Source organism: Ursus americanus, chromosome 17 (genome assembly GCF_024610735.1).
Source record: "Ursus americanus isolate L20-20 chromosome 17, mUrsAme1.1.p, whole genome shotgun sequence".
In the NCBI taxonomy this organism is placed as follows: Eukaryota; Metazoa; Chordata; class Mammalia; order Carnivora; family Ursidae; genus Ursus; species Ursus americanus.
In genome coordinates, this window is record NC_142143.1 from 57,974,440 (window position 1) to 57,998,144 (window position 23,705).

Below are 23,705 nucleotides of genomic sequence, written 5' to 3' on the forward strand. Positions count from 1 at the left end.
AGAGGCGCCCCTAGCAGCCCGGGTGGCGGCAGGGCGGCAGGTGAATCTGGTGCTGGGGCTCAGGGGTCCCCAATCCACCGCATTGGGGCACCAGGCCGCTTGGCAGGGGCCCCTCGGGGGCTGACCTAAGGTTAGGGTCAGACCCCAGGACGCCATCAGGCTCAATCTGCCAGCTGTGCGGCGAAAGGAGTGGTGGGTCGAGGTGAGGTCTCTGTGGAGCGGGAGCGTGGGCTGAAGCGTTTTGGCGCAGGGGGCCTTCAAATGTCTTCGGGGACTCGGCGGGCCCTACCTATTCTCCTCCCTCAATGACCGGCGGCGCACCTAGCTGCCCTGGTGGCAGCAGGGCACCAGGGTGAGTCAGTTGCTTCGGCTCTGGTATCTCCAATCCCCAGCGTTGAGGCGCCATGCCCCTTGGGAGCGGCCCCTCGGGTGCCAACCTAGGGTTAGGTTTACCCGTAGGAGGCCGGCAGTCCCTATTCGCCAGCTGTGTGGATAGAGGGGTGGCGGACCAAGGTGAGGGCGCTGGTGAGCAGGAGCGTGGGCCCGGGGTTTTGGTGCTGGAGGCCTTTGAAGGTCACTGTGTCTCAGAGGGCCCTGCCCGTTCTCCCTCCCTGAATAATAGCAGCACCCCAAGACCCCGGGTGGCAGCTGGGCGGCAGGGTGAGTCCGGCGCTGGGGCTCAGGGGTCCCCAATCCCCGGAGTTGCGGTGCCAGGCCCATTGGGAGGGGCCGGTCGGGGGTCAATCTAGGGTTACGGTTAGCCCCCAGAAGGCTTGTGGACCCGATAAGTGGCTGTGCAACAGGCGGAGGGTTGCCCCGAGGTGAGGGCGCTAGCGAGCCTGAGCATGACCCCAAGCGTTTTAGCGCAGGGGGCCTTCGAAGGTCAGCGGGGGCTCAGAGGGCCCTGCTGGTTCTCCCACCCTGAATGAATGGCAGCGCCCCTAGCGGCCCGTGTGGGGCGGGGCGGCAGCTTGCATCTGGCGCTGGGGCATGGGGGTCCCCAATCCCCAGCGTTGTGGCACCAGGCCCCTTAGGAAGGGACCCTCAGGGGCCGTCCTAGGGTTCTAGTTAGCGCCCAGGAGGCCGGCACGCCCGATCTGCTGGCTGTGCGAGGAGCCGAGGTGCAGGCAGAGTTGAGGGCGATGGCGAGCGAGAGCGTGGGCCCCAGCGTTTTGGCGCGCTGGGCCTTGGAATGTTGCCATGGCTCGGAGGACACTGCCCCTTCTCCTGCGCTGAATAAACAGCGGCGCCCCTAGCGGCTCCGTTGGCAGTGGGGTGGCAGGGTGAGTCCCGCGCTGCAGCTCGGGGTCCCCATCCCAAGCGTTGTGACTCCAGGCCCCTTGGGAGGGGCCCCTCGGGGGCCAACCTAGGGTTGGCTTTAGCCACCAGGAGGCCGGCAGGCCCTATTCGCAACCTGTGTGGAGACCAGAGTGGCGGACCGAGGTGAGGGCGCTGGTGAGTGGGAGGGTGTGCCTGGGCATTTTGGCCCGGGGGGTCTTCGAAGGTCGCCATGTCTCGGAGGGCCCTGCCCTTTCTCCCGCCCTGAATGAACGGCAGCACCCCAAGCCCCTGGGTGACGGCTGGGCGGCAGGGTGAGTCAGGTGCTGAGGCTCGGGTCCCCAATCTCCGACGTTGCGGTGCCAGGCCCCTTGGGAGAGGCCGCTCAGGGTCGATCTAGGGTTATGGTTAGCCCCCAGGAGGCCGGTGGACCCGATCAGCAGCTCTTCGGCACGCGGAGGGTTTGACCGAGGTGAGGGCGCTGGAGAGACTGAGCATGAGCACAAGCGTTTTAGCCCCGGGGGGCCTTCGAAGGTCCGCGGGGGCTCAGAGGGACCTGCCCGTTCTCCCGCTCTGTATGACCGGCGGGGCACCTAAGGCTCGGGTGGCTGAAGGGCAGCAGGGTGAGTCCGGCACTTGGGCTCAGGGTCCCCATCCCCAGCGTTGCAGCGCCAGGCCACTTGGGAGGGGCCCCTGGGGGGCCGACCTAGGGTTAAGGTTAGCCCTCAGGAGGCCAGCGGGCCCGATCCACCCACTGTGCAGCGAGCGGAGGGGCGGGCCGAGGTGAGGGGACTGGGGAGTGGGAGTGTGGGCACCAGCATTTTGGCGCCCTGGGCCTTCGAATGTTGAAATGGCTAGGAGGGCCCTGCCCTTTCTCCTGCACTGAATAACCAGCAGCGCCCCTAGCGGCTCCGTTGCTGGTGGGGCAACAGGGGGAGTCCCGCGCTGCGGCTCAGGGATCCCGAATCCCCGGTGTTGCAGCGCCAGGCCCCTCGGGATGGGCTCCTTGGGGGCAGACCTAGGCTTAGGGTTAGCCCCCAGGAGGCCAGCAGGCCCAATCCGCTGGCTATGCGGTCTGCGGAGCAGCGGTCCGAGGTGAGGGCGCTGGCGAGCGGGAACGTAGGCCCAAGCGTTTTGGTGCGGAGTGCCTTCGAATGTCTCTGGGGGCTCAGAAAGCCCTGCCCCTTCTTTTGCCATGAATAACCGGCGGCGCCCTTAGCGGCCCAGGTGTGTCAAGGCGGCAGGGTGAGTCCGGCACTGGGGCTCGGGGGTCCACATTACCTGGCTTGCAGAACTAGGCCCCTTGGGAGGGTCCACTCGGGGGACGACCTAGGGTTAGGGTTAGCCCCCAGGAGGCCGGCAGGCCCTATTCGCTGGCTGTGCGGTGAGCTGATCAGCGGGCTGAGGTGAGGGCACTGGCGAGTGGGAGCGTGTGCCCAAGCATTTTGGCGCGGGGGGCCTTCGAAAGTCGCCGGGGCTCGGAGGGCCCTGACCATTCTCCCATCCCGAATAACTGGCGGCGCCCCTAGCGGCCCAGGAGGCGGCGGGGCGACAGGGTGAGTCCGGCGTTGGTGCTCGGGGGTCCCCAATCCCCGGCGTTGTGGTGCCAGGCCCCTTGGAAGGTGCCCCTCGAGGACTGACCTAGGGTTAGGGTTAGACCCCAGGAGGGCAGCAGCCCCAATCGGCTGGCTGTGCGGTGTGCGGAGCAGCGGTCCGAGGTAAGGGAGTTGGCGAGCGGGAGCGTGGGCCAAAGCGTTTCGGCGTGGGTGCCTACGAACTTCGCCGGGGGCTCAGAGGGCCCTGCCCGTTCTTTCTCCCTGAATGACCTGCGGCGCCACTAGCAGCCCGGGTGTGGCGGGGCGGCAGGGTGAGTGCGGCACTGGGGCTCGGGGGTTCGAAATCCCTGGCATTGCGGCACCAGGCCATCTGGAAGGTTCCACTCGGGGCTGACCTAGGGTTAGGGTTAGCCCCCAGGAGGCCGGCAGGCCAGATCCACTGGCTGTGTGGTGTGCGAGCGGAGGGCGAGGTGAGGGTGCTGGCGAGCGGGAGCGTGGGCCCAAGCGTTTTGACTTGTTGGGCCTTCAAAAGTCGCCAGGGGGTTGGAGGGCCCTGCGTGTTCTTCCCTGAATGACCGGTGGCGCCACTCAAGGCCCAGGTGGCATAGGGGCAGCCGGGTGAGTCCGGCGCTGGGGCTCGGCGGTGCCCAATCCCCAGCGTTGCAGCACAAGACCCCTTCGGAGGGGCCCCTCGGGGGCCAACCAAGGGTTAGGGTTATCCCCAGGAGGCCGGCAGGCCAGATCCACTGGCTGTGTGGTGTGCGGAGCAGCGGTCCGAGGTGAGGGCGCTGGCCAGAGGAAGCATGGGCCCAAGCGTTTTGGCGTGGTGGGCCTTTGAAGGTCGCCGTGTCTCGGAGCGCCTTGCCTGTTCTCCCGTCCTGAATGAACAGCAGCACCCCAAACCCCTGGGCGGTGGCTCGGCATCAGGGTGAGTCCAGTGCTGAGGTTCGGGGTCCCCAATCCCGGGCGTTGCAGGGCCAGGCCCCTTGGGAGAGGCCGCTCGGGGTCGATCTAGGGTTACGGTTGGCCCCCAGGAGTCCGGTGGACCCGATCAGCGGCTGTGTAGCATTTTGAGGGTTGGGCCGAGGTGAGGGTGCTGGCGAGACTGAGCATGAGCCCAAGTGTTTTAGTGTGGGGGGTCTTCGAAGGTCGGTGGGGGCTCGGAAGGACCTGCCCGTTCTCCCGCTCTGAATGACCGGTGGGGCCCCTAGAGGCTCCGGGGCCTGAAGGGCAGCAGGTTGAGACCGGCACTTGGGTTGGTGTCCCCATTCCCGTCGTTGTGGCGCCAGGCCACTTGGGAAGGGCCCCTCCGTGGCTGACCTACAGTTAGGGTTAGCCCTCAGGAGGCCAGCAGGCTCGATACACCACCTGTGCATCGAGAGGACAGTTGGGCCGAGGTGAGGGTGCTGGTGAACATGAGCCTGGGCCCAAGCGTTTTGGTTCTGGGCGCCTTCGAAGGTAGGCGGTTGTTTGGAGGGCCCTGCCAGTTCTCCCACCCCGAATGAATGGTGGCGCCACTAGCGGCCTGTGTGGGGCGGGGCGGCAGCATGCATCCGGCGCTGGGGCTTGGAGTTACCCAATCCCCAGCGTTGAGGTGCCAGGCCCCTTAGAAGGGACCCTCAGTGGCCGTCCTAGGGTTCTAGTTAGTGCCCAGGAGGCCGGCAGGCCCCAGTCGCCAGCTGTGCAAGGAGCGGAGGTGCAGGCCGAGTTGAGGGTGCTGGTGAACATGAGTCTGGGCCCAAGCGTTTTGATTCGGGGCGCCTTCGAAAGTAGGTGGGGGCTCGGAGCGACCTGCCCATTCTCCCGCTCTGAATGACCGGCAGTGCCCCTAGTGGCTCAGGTGGCTGAAGGGCAGCAGGGTGAGTCCGGCACTTGGGCTCGGTTGCCCCATCCCTGGAGTTGGGGCGCCAGGCCACTTGAGAAGGGCCCCTCGGGGGCCGACCTACAGTTAAGTTTAGCCCCCAGGAGGCTGGCAGGACGTATACACCGCCTGTGCGTGGAGCGGAGAGTTGGGCCTAGGTGAGGGTGCTGGTGAACATGAGCCTGGGCACAAGCATTTTGGTTCTGGGCGCCATAGAAGGTGGGCGGGGGTTCGGAGGCCCCTGCCAGTTCTCCCACCCAGAATGAATGGCGGCGCCCCTAGCGGCCCATGTGGGGAGAGGCGGCAGGGTGCACCTGGCGCTGGGGCGTGGGGATACCCAATCCCCGGTGTTGCACCGCAAGGCTCCTTAGGAAGGGACCCTCAGGGGCCGTCCTAGGGTTAGGGTTAGTGCCCAGGAGGCCGGCAGGCCCAATCCGCCGGCTGTGCGAGGAGGGAGTTTTGGGCCGAGTTGAGGGGGGTGCGGAGAGGGAGCGTGGGCCCCAGCGTTTTGGCGTCCTGGGCCTTCGAATGTTGACATGTCTCTGAGGGCCCTGCCCATTCTCCTGCCCTGAATAACCAGCGGCGCCCTTAGCGGCTCCATTGGTGGTGGGGCTGCAGGGTGAGTCCTGAGCTGCGGCTCGGGGATCCCCAATCCCCAGCATTGTGGGGCCAGGCCCCTTGGGAGGGGCTCCTCGTAGGCCAACCTAGGGTTAGAGTTAGCACCCAGGAGTCCGGCAGGCCCAATCCTCTGGCTGGGTGGCGAGAGGTGGGCAGGCCGAGGTAAAGGCGCTGGGGAGCTGGAGCGTGGGCCCCTGCATTTTGGCGTGGGAGACTTCAAATGTCGCCGGTTTCTCCAGGGCCCTGTCCGTTCCCCCGCCCTGAATGAGCGGCGGCGCCCCTAGCGGCCAGGGTGGCGGCGTTGCTGCATCGTGAGTCTGGTTCTGGGGCTTGGGGTCCCCGGTATAGGCACCAGAATCCTTGGGAGGGACCCTGGAGGGCCGACCTATGGTTAGGGTTAGTCCACACAAGGCCGGGAGGCCGGATCCGCCATCTGTGCAGGGAGCAGAGGGGCGGGCCAAGGTGAGGGCGCTGGGGAGCGAGAGCATGGGCACCAGGGTTTTGGAGCGGGGAGCCTTCAAAGGTCTCCAGTGGCTCGGAGGACCCTGTCCGTTCTCGCGCCCTGAATGACCGGCAGCGCCCCTAGTGGCCTGAGTGGCAGCAGGGAGGCAGGGTGAGTCTGGCGCTAGGGCCTGTGGTCCTAGTCCCAGGCTTGGTGGCACCAAGCCCCTTGGGAGGGGCCCCTCTGGGGCCTCTCTAGCTTTAGGGTTACCCCCAGGAGTCCGGTGGCCTGATCCACTGGCTGTGCATGGAGCGGAGGGGCGGGCCGACGTGAATGCGCTGGCGAGCGGGAGCGTGGGCCCAAGCGTTTTGGCGTGGGGGACCTTCGAAGGTCACTGGGGGCTCAGAGGGCCCTGCCCGTTCTCTCGCCCTGTGAGGACGTTGCCCCTAGCGGGCCAGGTCACGGCGGGGCGGCAGGGTGAGTCTGGAGCTAGGGCTCGTGGGTCCCCAATCCCCAGCGTGGCAGCGCCAGGCACTTGGGAGTGGTCCCTCAGGGGCCACCTAGGGTTAGGGTTAGCCCAAAGGAGGCCGGCAGGCCCGTTCTGCCGGCTGTGCGGCGAGAGGAGTGGTGGGCCAAGGTGAGGGCGCTGGCGAGCGGGAGCGTGGGCCCAAGCGTTTTGGCGCGGGACTCCTTCAAAAGTCGCTGAGGGCTCAGAGATCCATGCCCCTTCTCCCACCCTGAATGACTGGCGGCACCCCTAGCAGCCCGGGTGGCGGCGGGGCGGCTGGGTGAGTCTGGCGCTCATGTTCGTGGGTGCCCAATCTCTGGCGTGGCGGAGCCAGTACCCTTGGGAAGGGCCCCTTGGGGGCCGACCTAGGTTTAGGGTTAGCCCCCAGGAGCCGGGCAGGCCCGATCCGCCAACTGTGTGGCGAGCGGAGGGGAGGGCTGAGGTGAGCGCGCTGGTGAGCGGGAGCGTGGGCCCAAGCGATTTGGCGCAGGGGGCCTTCGAAGGTCGCCGGGGATTGGAGGGCCCTGCCCCTACCTCTGCCCCAAAGGACCGGTGGCGCCCCTAGTACCCCAGGTGGCGGCGGGGTGGCAGTGAAAGTCCGGCGCTGGGGCTCGATTGTCCCCAATCCCTGGCTTGACGGCGCCAGTCCCCTTGGGAGGGGCTCCTCTGGGGCTGAACTAAGGTTAGGGTTAGCCCCCAGGAGGCTGGCAGGCCTGATCCGCTGGCTCTGTGGCAAGCGGAGGGTGGGGCCCAGGTGAGGGCAATGGTGAACAGGAGCGTGGGCCCTAGCGTTTTGGCGCGGGTTGCCTTCGAAGGTCGCAGGGTGTGCAGAGGGCCCTGCAAGTTCTCCCACTCTAAATGAGGACGGCGACCCTAGCGGCCCGGGTGTCGGCGGGGTGGCAGGGTGTGTCCCGCGGTTTGGGTCGGGGGTCCCCAATCACAGGCGTGGCAGCGCCAGGCCCCTTGGAAGGGGCCTCTCGTGAGCTGACCTAGGGAAGGGTTAGCCCCCAAGAGGCCAGCAGGCCCGATCCGCCGGCTGTGCAGCGAGCGAGGGGTGGGCTGAGGTGAGCACGCTGGTGAGCGGGAGCGTGGGCCCAAGCATTTTGGCACAGGGGGCCTTCGAATGTCACTGGGGGCTCGGAAGGCCCTGCCCTTTCTCCCGCCCTGAATGACCGGTGGCGCCCCTAGCGGCCGGTGTGGTAGTGGACCGGCAGGGTGAGTCCTGAGCTGGGGCTCAGGGGTTCCCAATCCCCGGCGTGGCAGCGCTGGGCACTTGGGAGTGGTCCCTCAGGAGCCGACCTAGCGTTAGGGTTAGCTCAAAGGAGGCCGGCAGGCCCCATCCACCGGCTTTGCGGATTATGGAGCGGCGGGGCAAGGTGAGGGCTCTGGCTAGCAGGAGCATGGGCCCAAATGATTTTGCGCGGGGGGCCTTCCAAGGTCGCCAGGGGCTCAGAGGTCCCTGCCTGTTCTCCCGCCCTGAATGAGCGTCGGCGCCCCTAGCAGCCCGGGTGGCTGCAGGGCGGCAGGGTAATTTCTGCGCTGGTGCTTGGGGTCCCCAAGCAGGGGCGTGGTGGCTCCAGGCCCCTTGGGAGGGGCCCCTCAGGGGCTGACATAGGGTTTGTGTTAGCCCCCAGGAGGCCGGCAGTCCCGATCTGCCAGCTGTGCGGCGTGCAGAGGGGCAGGCTGAGGTAAAGGTGCTGGAGAGTGGGAGCGTGGGCCCAGGCATTTTGGCGCGGGGGCCTTCGAAGATCAAGGGTGGCTCAGAAGGCTCTGCACGTTCTCCAGCCCAGAATGACCGGCGGTGCCCCTAGCAGCCCTGGTGGTGGCGGTGTGGCAGGGTGCGTCTGGTGTTGCGGCTCAGGGGTCCCCAATCCCTGGCGTGGCAGCGCCAGGCCCCTTGGGACGGGCCCCTCTGGGGCCCACCTAGGGTTAGGGTTAGCCCCCAGGAGGATTGCAGGCCGATCCGCCCGCTATTCAGAGAGTGGAGGAGCGGGCCGACATGAGGGCGCTGGTAAGTGGTAGCGTTGGCCCAAGCATTTTGGCGCTGGAGGCCTTGGATGTTCGCCGGGGGCTCGGAGGACCCTACCAGTTCTCCCGCCCTGAATGACCGGCGGCGCCCCTAGCGGCCTCGTGGCAGCAGGGCACAGGGTGAGTCTGGAGCTGGGGCTCAGGGGTCCCCAATCCCCGGTGTGGCAGCTCCAGGCACTTGGGGGGGAACCTCAGGGGCTGACCTAGGGTTAGGGTTAGCTCAAAGGAGGCCGGCAGGCCAGATACACCAGCTGTGCACTGAGGGGAGTGGCAGGCCGAGGTCAGGGCGCTGGCGAGCGGGAGCGTGGGCCCAAGCATTTTGGCGAGGGGGCCTTCGAAGGTGGCCGGGGGCTCGGAAGAGCCCTGCCCATTCTCCCGCCCTGAATGACCGGTGGCGCCCCTAGTGGGCCGGGTGACGGCGGGGCGGCAGGGTGTGTTCAGAGCTGGGGCTCAGGGGTCCCCAATCTCTGTTGTTGTGGTGCCAGGCCCCCTGGGAGGGGCCCCTTGGGCGCCGACCTAGAGTTAGGGTTATCCCCCAGGGCACCGGCAGGCCCGATCTGCCGGCTGTGCGGTGATGGTGGTGTGGGCTGAGGTGAGGGCGCTGGTGAGTGGGAGCGTGGGCCCAAGTGTTTTGGCGAGGGGGGCCTTCAAAAGTTGCCGGGGGCTCGGAGGGCCCTGCCCGTTCTCCCGCCCTGAATAACCGGCTGCGCCCCTGGCGCCCCGGGTTGCGGTGGGGTGGCCGGGTGAGTCTGGTGCTGGGACTCGGGGGTCCCCAATCCCAGGCCTTGCAGCTCCAGGCTCCTTGGGAGGGGCCCATCGGGGGCTGACCTAGGTTGAGGGTTAGCCCCCAGGAAGCTGGCAAGCCTCATCCACTGGCTGTGCTGCGAGCAGAGCTGCGCGCCGAAGTGAGGGCGCTGGCGTACGGGGGCGTGGGCCCAGCCTTTTGGCGCGGGGGGCCTTCGAAAGTCCCTGGGGGCTCGGAAGGCCCTGCCCGTTCTCCCGACCTGAATGACCGGCGATGCACCTAGTGGCCCGGGTTGCGGTGGGGCAGCACAGTAAGTCTGGCGCTGGGGCACGGGGGTCCCCAATACACGGCGTTGGGGTGCCAGACCCCTTGGGAAGGGCCCTCGGGGTCCGAACCAGCGTTAGTGTTAGCCCCCAGGAGGCCGGCAGACCCGAACCGCCAGCTGTGTAGCGAGCAGTGAGGCAAGCCGAGGTGAGGGCACTGTAGAGCAGGAGCGTGGGCCGAAGCGTTTTGGCGTGGGGGCATTTGAAAGTCACCGGGGGTTCAGAGCGCACTTCCCATTCTACCGCGCTGAAAGCCCGATGGCGCACCTAGCGGCTCGGGTTGCAGAGGGGCGGCAGGGTGAGTCCGGTGCTGGGGCTCGGGGATCCCCAATCCCTGGCGTTTCGGCACCAGACCCCTTGGGAGGGGCCCCTCGGGGGCTGACTTAGGGTTTGGATTAGCCTCCAGGAGGCCAGCAGGCCTGATCCGCCAGCTGTGCAGCGAGTGGATGGTCGGGCGGAGGTGAGGTCGCTGGCGATCGGGAGCGTGGGCCCAAGCGTTTTGGCGTGGGGGGCATTCAAAGGTCGCCGGGGGCTCGGAGGTCCATGCCCGATCTCCCGCCCTGAATGAGGACGTTGCCCCTAGAGGGCCGGGTCGCAGTGAGGCGGTAGGGTGAGTCCGGCGCTGGGGCTCGGGAGTCCCCAATCCCCGGCATGGCGGTGCCAGGCCCCTTGGGAGGGGCCCCTTGGGGGTCGACCTAGGCTTAGAGTTAGCCCCCCGGAGGCCAGCAGCCCCGATCTGCCCGCTGTACGGTGAGTGATGTGGCAGGCCGAAGTGAGGGTTCTGGCGAGCGGGAGCGTGGGCCCGAGTTTTTTCGCACGGGGGGCCTTCGAAGGTCGCCGTTGGCTCGGAGGGCCCTGCCCGTTCTCCCGCCCTTAATGACCGGCGGGGACCCTAGCGGCCCAGGTGGCAGCAGGGCGGGAGGGTGAGTCTGGCAATGGCGCTTGGGGGACAACAAACCCCGGCTTGGTGGCACCAGGCACCTTTGGAGAGGCCCCTTGGGGGCTGACATAGGTTTAGGGTTAGCCCCCAGGAGGCCGGCAGGCCCGATCTGCTGGCTGTGCGGCGAGTGGAGGGGTGGGCCGAGGTGAGGGCGTTGGCGAGTGGGAGCGTGGGCCCAAGCGTTTTGGCAAGGGTGGCCTTAAAGGTCGCCGGGGGCTCGGAGTGCCCTGCCCGTTCTCCTGCCCCGTGAGGACATTGCCCCTAGCAGGCTGGGTCGTGGTGGGGCGGCAGGGTGAGCCCGCAGCAAGTGCTCCTGGGTCCCCAATCTCCGGTGTGGTGGTGCCAGGCATTTGGAAGTGGTCCCTCGGGGGCCGACCTAGGGTAGGGTTAGCCTAAAGGATGCCAGCAGGCCCGATCCACCAGCTATGTGGCGAGCGGAGGGGCAGTCGGAGGTAAGGCCGCAGGCGATCTGGAGAGTGGGCCCAGGCGTTTTGGTGTGGGGGCCCTTCGAAGTTCGCTAGGGGTTCGGAGGCCCCTGCCCGTTCTCCTGCCCTGAATGACGGGTGGCTCCCCTAGCGGCCCTGGTGGAGGAGGGGCGTTAGGGTAAGTCGGGCGGTGGGGCTCGGGGGTTCCCAATCCTCGGCGTTGGGGTGCCAGGCCCCTTTGGAAGGGCTCTCAGGGGCCTACCAAGCGTTAGTGTTACCCCCAGGAGGCCGGCAGACCCAATCCGCCAGCTGTGTGGCGAGCACAGGGACGGGCCGAGGTGAGGGCGCAGTCGAGCAGTAGCGTGGTAGCGAGTGTTTTGGCGTGGGGGGCCTTCTTATTTCACCGGAGGCTCAGAGGGCCCTGCCGGTTATCCCGCCCTGAATGCCCGGCGGCGCTCCTAGCGGTCCGCGTGGCGGCGGGGTGGCAGGGTGAGCCCGGCGCTGGGGCTTGCGGGTCCCCAATCCCTGCCCTGGCGGCACCAAGCCTCTTGGGAGGGGCCACTCTGGGGCCCACCTAGGGTTAAGGTTAGCCCCAAGGAGCCCGGGAGGCCGGATCCGCCAGCTGTGTGGCTAGAGGGGGGGCGTGCCGAGGTGAGGGCGCTGTAGAGCAGGAGCCTGGGCCTCAGCGTTTTGGCGCGGGGGACCTAAGAACGTCGCCGGGGGCTCGGAGGGCCCTGCCCGTTCCCCCACCCTGAATGACCGGCGGCGCCCCAAGTGGCCCGGGTAGCAGCGGAGGGGCAGGTTGAGTACATCGCTGGGGCTTGGGGGTCCTCAATCTCTGGCGTCCTGGCGCCAGGCCCTTTGGGAGTGCCCTTCGGGGGCCGACCTAGGGTTAGGGTTAGCCCCAAGGAGACCGTCAGGCCCAATCCGCACACTGTGCGGCGAGCGGAGGTGCGGGCCGAAGTGAGGGCGCTGGGGAGCGGGAGCGTGGGCCCAAGCATTTTGGTGCGTGGGCCCTTAGATGTTCACTGGGACTCGGAGGGCCCTGCCCATTCTCCCGCCCTGAATGACCGGTGGCGCCCCTAGTTGCCTGGGTGCCAGCGGGGTGGCAGGGTGAGTCCGGTGCTGGGGCTTGGGGTTCATCAATCCCCGGTGTTGCGGCGACAGGCCCCTTGGGAGGGGCCCCTCAGGGGCCCACCTAGGGTTAGGTTTAGCCCCCAGGAGCCCGGCAGGCCCAATCCGCCTGCTGAGCGGCGAGCAGAGGGGTGGGCCAAGGTGAGTGAGCTGGCGAGCGGGAGCGTGGGCCCAAGCGTTTTGGAGCGGGGGGCCTTCGAAGGTCACCGGGGCTTGGAGGGCCCTACCCGTTCTCTCACCTGAATGACCGGCGGCGCCCCTAGCGGCCGGGGTGATGGCGGGGCGGCAGGGTGAGTCCGGTGCTGAGGCTCGGGCTTCCCTATACCCGACGTTGCAGTGCCAGGCCCCTTGGGAAGGGCCCCTCTGGGGCCGATGTAGGGCTAGAATGAGCCCTCAGGAGGCCGGCAGGCCCAATCCACCGTCTTGAGGCAAATGGAGTCGCGGTCCTAGGTGAGGGCGCTGGCGAGCGGAGCGTGGGCCCCAGCGTTTTGGTGCTGGGGGCCTTCAAAGTTCACCGGGGCTCAGAGGGCCCTGCCTGTTCTCCCGCCCAAAACGACGCCCTAGCGTGGCGCCCTAGCACCACTGGTGTCAGCGGGGCAGCAGGGTGAGTCCGGCATTACGACTCGAGGGTCCCCAATCCCCGGCGTTGTGGCGGCAGGCCCCTTCAGAGGGGCCCCTCTGGGGCCGACCTAGGATTAGAGTTAGCCCCCAGGAGGCCGGCAGGCCTGATCCGCCAGCTGTGCAGAGAGCGGAGGGGCCGGCTGAGGTGAGGGCGCTGGCGAGCTCCAGCGTGGGCCCCAGTGTTTTGGCGCGGATGGCCTTCCAAATCACCGGAGTCTCGAGGGCCCTGCCCATTCTCCCACCCTGAGGGACTAGCGATGCCCCAGCGGGCCCGATGTCGACGGGGTGGCAGGGTGAGTCCGGCGCTGCGGCTCGGGTGTCCCCAATCCCCGGCTTTGGTCACCAGTCCCCTTGGGAGGGGCCCCTCTGGGGCCAACCTAGGGTTAGGGTTAGCCCCCAGGAGGCCGGCAGGCCCCATACGCCAGCTGTGCGGCGAGCGGAGGGGCGGGCCATGGTGAGGGCACTGGCGAGCTGGAAGGCGGTACCCAAAGTTTTGGCGCCGGGGTCCCTCGAATGTCGCCGGGGACTCGGAGGGCCCTGCCCGTTCTCCCGCCCTGAATGAGTGGCAGCTCCCCTAGCAACCCGAGTGGTGGCGGGGCGGCGGGGTGGGTCTGGCGCTGAGGCTCGGGGGTCCCCAATGCCAGGCGTTGCGGCACCAGGCCCCTTGGGAGGGGCCCCTTGGGGGCCGACCTAGGGTAAATGTTAGCTCCTGGAGGCCGGCAGGCAAGATCCGCAGTCTGGGGCGAATGGAGGCGCGGTCGAAGATCAGGGCGCTGGCGAGCAGGAGAGTGGGCCCCAGCGTTTTGGCGCTGGGGGCCTTCGAAGGTCACCGGGGCAGGGAGGGCCCTGCCCATTCTCCCGCCCTGAATGATTGGCGGTACCCTAGCGGCCCGGGTGTGGGCGGGGCGGGGTGGAACAGTGAGTCCAGCGTTGCGACTCGGAGGTCCCCAATCCCTGGCGTTCAGCGGCAGTCCCTTTGGGAGGGGCCCCTTGGGGGCCGACCTAGGGTTAGGGTTAGTCCCCAGGAGGCCGGCAGGCTCGATCCACCGGCTCTGCGGCGAATGGAGGGGTGGGCCAGGGTGAGGTCGCTGGCGAACGGAAGCGTGGGCCCCAACATTTTGGCTTGGTGGGCCTTCGAATGTCGCAGGGGGCTCAGAGGGCCCTGCTCGTTCTCCCGCCATGAAGGACCGGCGACGCCCCTAGCTCCCCGGGTGGCAGCGGGGTAGCAGGGTGAGTCCTGCACTGGTGCTTGGGTTCCCCCAATCCCCAGCGTTGCGGCGCCAGGCCCCTTGGGAGGGGCGCCTCGGGGACTGTCCTAGGGTTAGGTTCACCCCCAGGGGGCCAGCAGTCCCGATCCCCCGGCTGTGCAGTGAGCGGAGGGATTGACCGTGGTAGGGCGCAGTCCAGCGGTAGCGTGGTAGCCAGCGTTTTGGCGTGGGGGGCCTTCTTATTTCACCGGAGGCTCAGAGGGCCCTGCCGGTTATCCCGCCCTGAATGCCCAGCGGCGCTCCTAGCGGCCCGCGTGGCGGCGGGGTGGCAGGGTGAGCCCGGCGCTGGGGCTTGCGGGTCCCCAATCCCTGCCCTGGCGGCACCAAGCCTCTTGGGAGGGGCCACTCTGGGGCCCACCTAGGGTTAAGGTTAGCCCCGAGGAACCCGGGAGGCCGGATCCGCCAGCTGTGTGGCTAGAGGGGGGGCGTGCCGAGGTGAGGGCGCTGTAGAGCGGGAGCCTGGGCCTCAGCGTTTTGGCGCGGGGGACCTAAGAACGTCGCCGGGGGCTCGGAGGGCCCTGCCCCTTACCCCACCCTGAATGACCGGCGGCGCCCCAAGTGGCCCGGGTAGCAGCGGAGGGGCAGGTTGAGTACATCGCTGGGGCTTGGGGGTCCTCAATCTCCGGCGTCGTGGCGCCAGGCCCTTTGGGAGTGCCCTTCGGGGGCCGACCTAGGGTTAGGGTTAGCCCCCAGGAGGCCGGCAGGCCCCATAAGATGGCTGTGGGGCGAGCGGAGGGGTGGGCCGAGGTGAGGGCACTGGGGAGTGGGATTGTGGGCCCCTGCATTTTGGCGCTGGAGGCTTCAAATGTCTCCGGTTTCTCCAGGGCCCTGTCTGTTCTCCCGCCCTGAATGACTGGCAGCGCCCCTAGAGGCCCAGGTGGCAGCGTTGTGGGAGGGTGAGTCTGGCTCTGGGGCTTGGGGTCCCAGATCCCCGGCGTAGTGGCACCAGGACCCTTGGGAGGGGCCCCTGGGGGGCCGACCTAGGGTTAGGGTTAGCCCCAAGGAGACCGTCAGGCCCAATCCGCACACTGTGCGGCGAGCGGAGGTGCGGGCCAAAGTGAGGGCGCTGGGGAGCGGGAGCGTGGGCCCAAGCATTTTGGTGCGTGGGCCCTTAGATGTTCACTGGGACTCGGAGGGCCCTACCCATTCTCCCGCCCTGAATGACCGGTGGCGCCCCTAGTTGCCTGGGTGCCAGCGGGGTGGCAGGGTGAGTCCGGTGCTGGGGCTTGGGGGTCATCAATCCTCGGTGTTGCGGCGACAGGCCCCTTGGGAGGGGCCCCTCAGGGGCCCACCTAGGGTTAGGTTTAGCCCCCAGGAGCCCGGCAGGCCCAATCCGCCTGCTGAGCGGCGAGCAGAGGGGTGGGCCAAGGTGAGTGAGCTGGCGAGCGGGAGCGTGTGCCCAAGCGTTTTGGAGCGGGGGGCCTTTGAAGGTCACCGGGGCTTGGAGGGCCCTACCCGTTCTCTCGCCTGAATGACCGGCGGCGCCCCTAGCGGCCCGGGTGATGGCGGGGCAGCAGGGTGAGTCCGGTGCTGAGGCTCGGGCTTCCCTATACCCGACGTTGCAGTGCCAGGCCCTTGGGAAGGGCCCCTCTGGGGCCGATGTAGGGCTAGAATGAGCCCTCAGGAGGCCGGCAGGCCCAATCCACCGTCTTGAGGCAAATGGAGTCGCGGTCCTAGGTGAGGGCGCTGGCGAGCGGAGCGTGGGCCCCAGCGTTTTGGTGCTGGGGGCCTTCAAAGTTCACCGGGGCTCAGAGGGCCCTGCCGGTTATCCCGCCCTGAATGCCCGGCGGCGCTCCTAGCGGCCCGCGTGGCGGCGGGGTGGCAGGGTGAGCCCGGCGCTGGGGCTTGCGGGTCCCCAATCCCTGCCCTGGCGGCACCAAGCCTCTTGGGAGGGGCCACTCTGGGGCCCACCTAGGGTTAAGGTTAGCCCCAAGGAGCCCAGGAGGCCGGATCCGCCAGCTGTGTGGCTAGGGGGGGGGCAGGCAGAGGTGATGGCGCTGTAGGGCGGGAGCCTGGGCCTCAGCGTTTTGGCGCGGGGGACCTAAGAACGTCGCAGGGGGCTCGGAGGGCCCTGCCCGTTCCCCCACCCTGAATGACCGGCGGCGCCCCAAGTGGCCCGGGTAGCAGCGGAGGGGCAGGTTGAGTACATCGCTGGGGCTTGGGGGTCTTCAATCTCCAGCGTGGTGGCGCCAAGCCCTTTGGGAGTGCCCTTCCGGGGCCGACCTAGGGTTAGGGTTAGCGCCCAGGAGGCCCGCAGGCCCGATCCGCCAGCTGTGCGAGGAGTGGAGATGCAGGCCGAGTTGAGGGCGATGGGGAGCGGGAGCGTGGGCCCCAGCGTTTTGGCGTTCTGGGCCTTTGAATGTTGCCATGGCTCGGAGGGTCCTGCCCTTTCTCCTGCCCTGAATCCCCAGCAATGCCCCTAGCGGCTCCATTGGCGGTGGGGTGGCAGGGTGAATCCCAGGCTGCGGCTCGGGGATCCCCAATCCCCGGCGTTGTGGTGCCAGGCCCCTTGGGAGGGGCTCCTCGTGGGCCGACCCAGGGTTAGAGTTAGCCCCCATAAGGCTGGCAGGCCAGATCCTCTGGCTGGGCGGTGATAGGTGGGCGGGCCGAGGTAAAGGCGCTGGGGTGCGGGATTGTGGGCCCCTGCATTTTGGGGTGGGAGGCTTCAAATGTCGCCGGTTTCTCCAGGGCCCTGTCAGTTCTCCCGCCCTGAAGGACCGGCGGCGCCCCTCATGGCCTGGGTGGCAGCGTTGTGGGAGGGTGAGTCTGGCTTTGGGGCTTGGGCTTCCAGATCCCTGGCGTAGTGGCACCAAAACCCTTCGGAGGGGCCCCTGGGGTGCCGACCTAGGGTTAGGGTTAGCGCCCAGGAGACTGTCAGGCCCAACCGCACACTGTGCGGCGAGCTGAGGTGCGGCCCGAGGTGAAGGCGCTGGGGAGCGGGAGCGTGGGCACCAGCGTTTTGGCACTGGGAGCCTTTGAAGGTCACCGGGGACTCAGAAGGCCCTGCCCTTCTCTCGCCCTCTATGACCCGCGGCGCCCGTAGTGGCCCAGGTGGGGACAGTGCGGCAGGGTGAGTCTGGCTCTGGGGCTCTGAGTCACCAATCCCCAGCATTGCAGAGCCAGGCCACTTGGGATGTCCCCTCAGGGCTGACCTAGGGTTTTGGTTAGCTGCCAGGAGCCCGGCATGCCCTATCCACTGGCTCTGAAGCAAGCGGTATGGTGGGCCTAGGTGAGGGCGCTGGCGAGCAGGATCCTGGGAGCCAACGTTTTTGCGCGGGGAGCCTTCAAAGGTCAGCGTGGGCTCGGAGGGCCCTGCCCGATCTCTTGCCCTGATTGACCGGCGGGGCCTCTAGTGGCTCGGGTGGCTGAAGTGCAGCAGGGTGAGTGCGGCACGTGAGCTCGGGGTCCCCATCCCCAGCGTTGCGACGCCAGGCCCCTTGGGAAGTGCCCCTCGGTGGCCGACCTATGGTTAGGGTTAGCCTCCAGGAGCCCCGCAGGCCCGATACACCACCTGTGCGTCGAGCGGAGAGTTGGGCCGAGGTGAGGGTGCTGGTGAACATGAGCCTGGGCCCAAGCGTTTTGGTTCGGTGCGCCTTCGAATGCCGGCAGGGGTTCGAAGGGCCCTGCCAGTTCTCCCACCCTGAATGAATGGTGGCGCCCCTAGCGGCCTGTGGGTTGGGGTGGCAGCGTGCATCCGGCGCTGGGGCTTGGGGGCTCCCAATCCCTGGCGTTGCGGCGCCAGGCCCCTTAGGAAGGGACCTTCAGGGGCTGTCCTAGGGTTAGGGTGAGCTCCCAGGAGGCCGGCAGGCCCGAGTCGCTGGCTCTGCGAAGAGCGGAGGTGCGGGCCGAGTTGAGGGTGATGCAGAGCGGGAGCGTGGTCCCCAGCGTTTTGGCGCCCTGGGCCTTAGACTGTTGCCATGGCTCAAGGGGCCCTGCCCCTTCTCCTGCCCTGAATAACCAGCGGCGCCCTTAGCAGCTCCCTTGGCGATGGAGCGGCAGGGTGAGTCCATGCTGCGGCTCGGGGATCCCCAATTCCCAGCGTTGTGGGGCCAGGCCTCTTGGGAGGGGTTCCTCGTGGGCGGACCTAGGTTTAGAGTTAGCACCCAGGAGGCCAGCAGGCCCAATCCTCTGGCTGGGCGGCGAGAGGTGGGCGGCCCGAGGTAAAGGCGCTGGTGATCGGGAGCGTGGGCCCCTGCATTTTGGCGCAGGAGGCTTCAAATATCGCCAGTTTCTCCAGGGCCCTGTTCCTTCTCCCGCCCTGAATGACGGGCGGCGCCACTAGCGGCCCGGGTGGCGACGTGGCGGCAGGGTGAGTCTGGCTCTGGGTCTTGGGGTCCCTGATCCCCAGTGTAGCGGCACCAGGACCCTTGGGAGGGGCCCCTGGGTGGCTGACCTAGGGTTAGGGTTAGCCCCCAGGAGGCCGGCAGGTGGGATCCGGCCACTGTCCAGGGAGCGGAGGGTGGGGCCGAGGTGAGGGCGTTGGGGAGCATGAGCCTGGGCACCAGCGTTTTGGCACGGGGAGCCTTTGAAGGCCACCTGGGGCTAGGAAGTCCCTGCCCCTTCTCTCGCCCTGAATGATCCGCAGTGCTCCTAGCGGCCCAGGTGGCAGCGTTGCGGTAGGGTGAGTGTGGCTCTGGGGCTTGAGGTTCCCGATCCCCGGCGAAGCGGCACCAGGACCCTTGGGAGGGGCCCCTGGGTGGCCGACCTAGGGTTAGGGTTAGCACCCGGGAATGCCGGCAGGCGGGATCCGCCTGCTGTGCGTGGAGCGGAGGGGCGGGCCGAGGTGAGGGCGCTGGCGAGCAAGAGCCTGGGCCCAAGCGTCTTGGCAACGGGGGCCTTCGAATGTCTCCGGGGACTCGGCGGGCCCTGCACATTCTCCTCCCTGAATGACCGGCGGCGCCCCTAGCAGCCCAGGTGGTGGCGGGGCAGCATGGAAGTCCGGGCATAGGGCTCGGGGGTCCCCAGTCCACCGCGTTGCGGCGCCAGGCCCCTTGGGAGCGGCCCCTCGGAGGCTGACCTAGGGTTAGGTTTAGCCCCTAGGATGCCGGCAGGCCCTATTCGCCAGCTGTGTGGAGACTGGAGTGGCGGACCGAGGTAAGGGCACTGGTGAGCGGGAGCGTGGGCCCGGGTGTTTTGGCGCGGGGGGCCTTTGAAGGTCGCCGTGTCTTGGAGGGCCCTGCCCATGCTCCCGCCCTGAATGAACGGCACCACCCCAAGCCCCCGTGTGGCGGCTGGGTGGCAGGGTGAGCCCAGTGCTGAGGCTCGGGGGTCCCCAATCCCCAGCGTTGTGGCGCCAGATCCCTTGGGAGGGGCCCCTCGGGGGTCGATCTAGGGTTGCGGTTAGCCCCCAGGAGGCCGGTGGACCCCATCTGCGGCTATGCTGCACGCGGAGGGTTAGGCCGAGGTGAGGGCGCTGGCGAGACTGAGCGTAAGTCAAAGCGTTTTAGTGCGGGGGGCCTTCGAAGGTCGGTGGGGGCTCGGAGGGACCTGCCCGTTCTCCCGCTCTGAATGACCGGCGGGGCCCCTAGAGGCTCCGGTGCCAGAAGGGCAGCAGGGTGAGTCCGGCACTTGGGTTGGGGTCCCCATTCCCGGCGTTGTGGCGCCAGGCCACTTGGGAAGGGCCCCTCTGTGGCCGACCCACAGTTAGGGTTAGCCCCCAGGAGGCCAGCAGGCCCGATACACCGCCTGTGCGTCGAGCGGAGAGTTGGGCCGAGGTGAGGGTGCTGGTGAACATGAGCCCGGGCCCAAGCCTTTTGGTTCGGGGCGCCTTCGAAGGTCGGCGGGGGTTCGAAGGGCCCTGCCCCTTCTCCCACCCTGAATGAATGGCGGCGCCCCTAGCGGCACGTGTGTGGTGGGGCGGCAGGGTGCATCCAGTGCTGGTGCTTGGGGGTTCCCAATCCCCGGCGTTGTGGGGCCAGGCCCCTTAGGAAGCGACGCTGGGGGCAGTCCTAGGGTTAGGGTTAGCGCCCAGGAGGCCCGCAGGCCCGATCCGCCGGCTGTGCGAGGAGTGGAGATGCAGGCCGAGTTGAGGGCGATGGTGAGCGGGAGCGTGGGCCCCAGCGTTTTGGCGTTCTGGGCCTTTGAATGTTGCCATGGCTCGGAGGGCCCTGCCCTTTCTCCTGCCCTGAAGAACCAGCAAGGCCCCTAGCGGCTCCTTTGGCGGTGGGGTGGCAGGGTGAATCCCAGGCTGCAGCTGGGGGATCCCCAATCCCCAGCGTTGTGGTGCCACGCCTCTTGGGAGGGGCTCCTCATGGGCCGACCCAGGGTTAGAGTTAGCCCCCATGAGGCCGGCAGGCCAGATCCTCTGGCTGGGCGGTGAGAGGTGAGCGGACCGAGGTAAAGGCGCTAGGGTACGGGATTGTGGGCCCCTGCATTTTGGGGTGGGAGGCTTCAAATGTCGCCTGTTTCTCCAGGGCCCTGTGAGTTCTCCCGCCCTGAAGGACCGGCGGCGCCCCTCGCGGCCCGGGTGGCAGCGTTGTGGGAGGGTGAGTCTGGCTTTGGGGCTTGGGGTTCCAGATCCCTGGCGTAGTGGCACGAAAACCCTTCGGAGGGGCCCCTGGGGGGCCGACCTAGGGTTAGGGTTAGCCCCCAGGAGACCGTCAGGCACAACCGCACACTGTGCGGCGAGCTGAGGTGCGGCCCGAGGTGAAGGCGCTGGGGAGCGGGAGCGTGGGCACCAGCGTTTTGGCACGGGGAGCCTTTGAGGGTCACCAGGGACTCAGAAGGCCCTGCCCTTCTCTCGCCCTCTATGACCCGCGGCGCCCCTAGCGGCCCAGGTGGGGACAGTGCGGCAGGGTGAGTCCGGCTCTGGGGCTCTGAGTCACCAATTCCCAGCATTGCAGAGCCAGGCCGCTTGCGATGTCCCCTCAGGGCCCACCCAGGGTTTTGGTTAGCTGCCAGGAGCCCGGCAGGCCCTATCCACTGGCTCTGAAGCAAGCGGTGGGGTGGGCCTAGGTGAGGGCGCTGGCGAGCAGGATCCTGGGAGCCAACGTTTTTGCGCGGGGAGCCTTCAAAGGTCAGCGTGGGCTCGGAGGGCCCTGCCCGATCTCTTGCCCTGATTGACCGGCGGGGCCTCTAGTGGCTCGGGTGGCTGAAGGGCAGCAGGGTGAGTGCAGCACGTGAGCTCGGGGTCCCCTTCCCCAGTGTTGCGATGCCAGGCCCCTTGGGAAGGGCCCCTCGGTGGCCGACCTATGGTTAGGGTTAGCCTCCAGGAGGCCAACAGGCCCGATACACCGCCTGTGCGTCGAGTGGAGAGTTGGGCTGAGGTGAGGGTGCTGGTGAACATGAGCCTGGGCCCAAGCCTTTTGGTTCGGTGCGCCTTCGAAGGTCGGCGGGGGTTCGAAGGGTCCTGCCCATTCTTCCACCCTGAATGAATGGCGGCGCCCCTAGCGGCACGTGTGGGGTGGGGCGGCAGGGTGCATCCAGCACTGGGGCTTGGGGGTTCCCAATCCCCGGCGTTGCGGCACCAAGCCCCTTAGGAAGCGAAGCTCGAGGCCGTCCTAGGGTTAGGGTTAGCGCCCAGGAGGCCTGCAGGCCTGATCCGCCGGCTGTGCGAGGAGTGGAGATGCAGGCCGAGTTGAGGGCGATGGGGAGTGGGAGCGTGGGCCCCAGCGTTTTGGCGTCCTGGGCCTTTGAATGTTGCCATGGCTCGGAGGGCCCTGCCCTTTCTCCTGCCCTGAATCCCCAGCAACGCCCCTAGCGGCTCCGTTGGCGGTGGGGCGGCAGGGTGAATCCCAGGCTGCGGCTCGGGGATCCCCAATCCCCTGCGTTGTGGTGCCAGGCCCCTAGGGAGGGGCTCCTCCTGGGCCGACCCAGGGTTAGAGTTAGCCCCCATAAGGCCGGCAGGCCAGATCCTCTGGCTGGGCGGTGAGAGGTGGGCGGGCCGAGGTAAAGGTGCTGGGGTGTGGGATTGTGGGCCCCTGCATTTTGGGGTGGGAGGCTTCAAATGTCACCGGTTTCTCCAGCGCCCTGTGAGTTCTCCCGCCCTGAAGGACCGGAGGCGCCCCTCGCGGCCCGGGTGGCAGCGTTGTGGGAGGGTGAGTCTGGCTTTGGGGCTTGGGCTTCCAGATCCCTGGCGTAGTGGCACCAAAACCCTTCGGAGGGGCCCCTGGGGCGCCGACCTAGGGTTAGGGTTAGCCCCCAGGAGACCGTCAGGCCCAACCGCACACTGTGCGGCGAGCTGAGGTGCGGCCCGAGGTGAAGGCGCTGGGGAGCGGGAGCGTGGGCACCAGCGTTTTGGCACTGGGAGCCTTTGAAGGTCACCGGGGACTCAGAAGGCCCTGCCCTTCTCTCGCCCTCTATGACCCACGGCGCCCCTAGCGGCCCAGGTGGGGACAGTGCGGCAGGGTGAGTCGGGCTCTGGGGCTCTGAGTCACCAATTCCCAGCATTGCAGAGCCAGGCCGCTTGCGATGTCCCCTCAGGGCCCACCCAGGGTTTTGGTTAGCTGCCAGGAGCCCTGCAGGCCCTATCCACCGGCTCTGAAGCAAGCGGTGGGGTGGGCCTAGGTGAGGGCGCTGGCGAGCAGGATCCTGGGAGCCAACGTTTTTGCGCGGGGAGCCTTCAAAGGTCAGCGTGGGCTCGGAGGGCCCTGCCCGATCTCTTCCCCTGATTGACCGGCGGGGCCTCTAGTGGCTCGGGTGGCTGAAGGGCAGCAGGGTGAGTGCGGCAGGTGAGCTCGGGGTCCCCATCCCCAGCGTTGCGACGCCAGGCCCCTTGGGAAGGGCCCCTCGGTGGCCGACCTATGGTTAGGGTTAGCCTCCAGGAGGCCAGCAGGCCCGATACACAGCCTGTGCGTCGAGCGGAGAGTTGTGCCGCGGTGAGGGTGCTGGTGAACATGAGCCTGGGCCCAAGCCTTTTGGTTCGGGGCGTCTTCGAAGGTCGGCGGGGGTTCGAAGGGCCCTGCCCCTTCTCCCACCCTGAATGAATGGCGGCGCCCCTAGCGGCACGTGTGGGGCGGGGCGGCAGGGTGCATCCAGTGCTGGGGCTTGGGGGTTCCCAATCCCTGGCGTTGCGGCGCCAGGCCCCTTAGGAAGTGACGCTCGGGGCCGTCCTAGGGTTAGGGTTAGCGCCCAGGAGGCCTGCAGGCCCGATCCGCTGGCTGTGCGAGGAGTGGAGATGCAGGCCGAGTTGAGGGCGATGGGGAGCGGGAGCGTGGGCCCCAGCGTTTTGGCGTCCTGGGCCTTTGAATGTTGCCATGGCTCGGAGGGCCCTGCCCTTTCTCCTGCCCTGAATACCCAGCAACGCCCCTAGCGGCTCCGTTGGCGGTCGGGCGGCAGGGTGAATCCCAGGCTGCGGCTCGGGGATCCCCAATCCCCGGCTTTGTGGTGCCAGGCCCCTTGGGAGGGGCTCCTCGTGGGCCAACCCAGGGTTAGAGTTAGCCCCCATAAGGCCGGCAGGCCAGATCCTCTGGCTGGGCGGTGAGAGGTGGGCGGGCCGAGGTAAAGGCGCTGGGGTGCGGGATTGTGGGCCCCTGCATTTTGGGGTGGGAGGCTTCAAATGTCACCGGTTTCTCCAGGGCCCTGTGAGTTCTCCCGCCCTGAAGGACCGGAGGCGCCCCTCGCGGCCCGGGTGGCAGCGTTGTGGGAGGGTGAGTCTGGCTTTGGGGCTTGGGCTTCCAGAACCCTGGCCTAGTGGCACCAAAACCCTTCGGAGGGGCCCCTGGGGCGCCGACCTAGGGTTAGGGTTAGCCCCCAGGAGACCGTCAGGCCCAACCGCACACTGTGCGGCGAGCTGAGGTGCGGCCCGAGGTGAAGGCGCTGGGGAGCGGGAGCGTGGGCACCAGCGTTTTGGCACTGGGAGCCTTTGAAGGTCACCGGGGACTCAGAAGGCCCTGCCCTTCTCTAGCCCTCTATGACCTGCGGCGCCCCTAGCGGCCCAGGTGGGGACAGTGCGGCAGGGTGAGTCCGGCTCTGGGGCTCTGAGTCACCAATTCCCAGCATTGCAGAGCCAGGCCGCTTG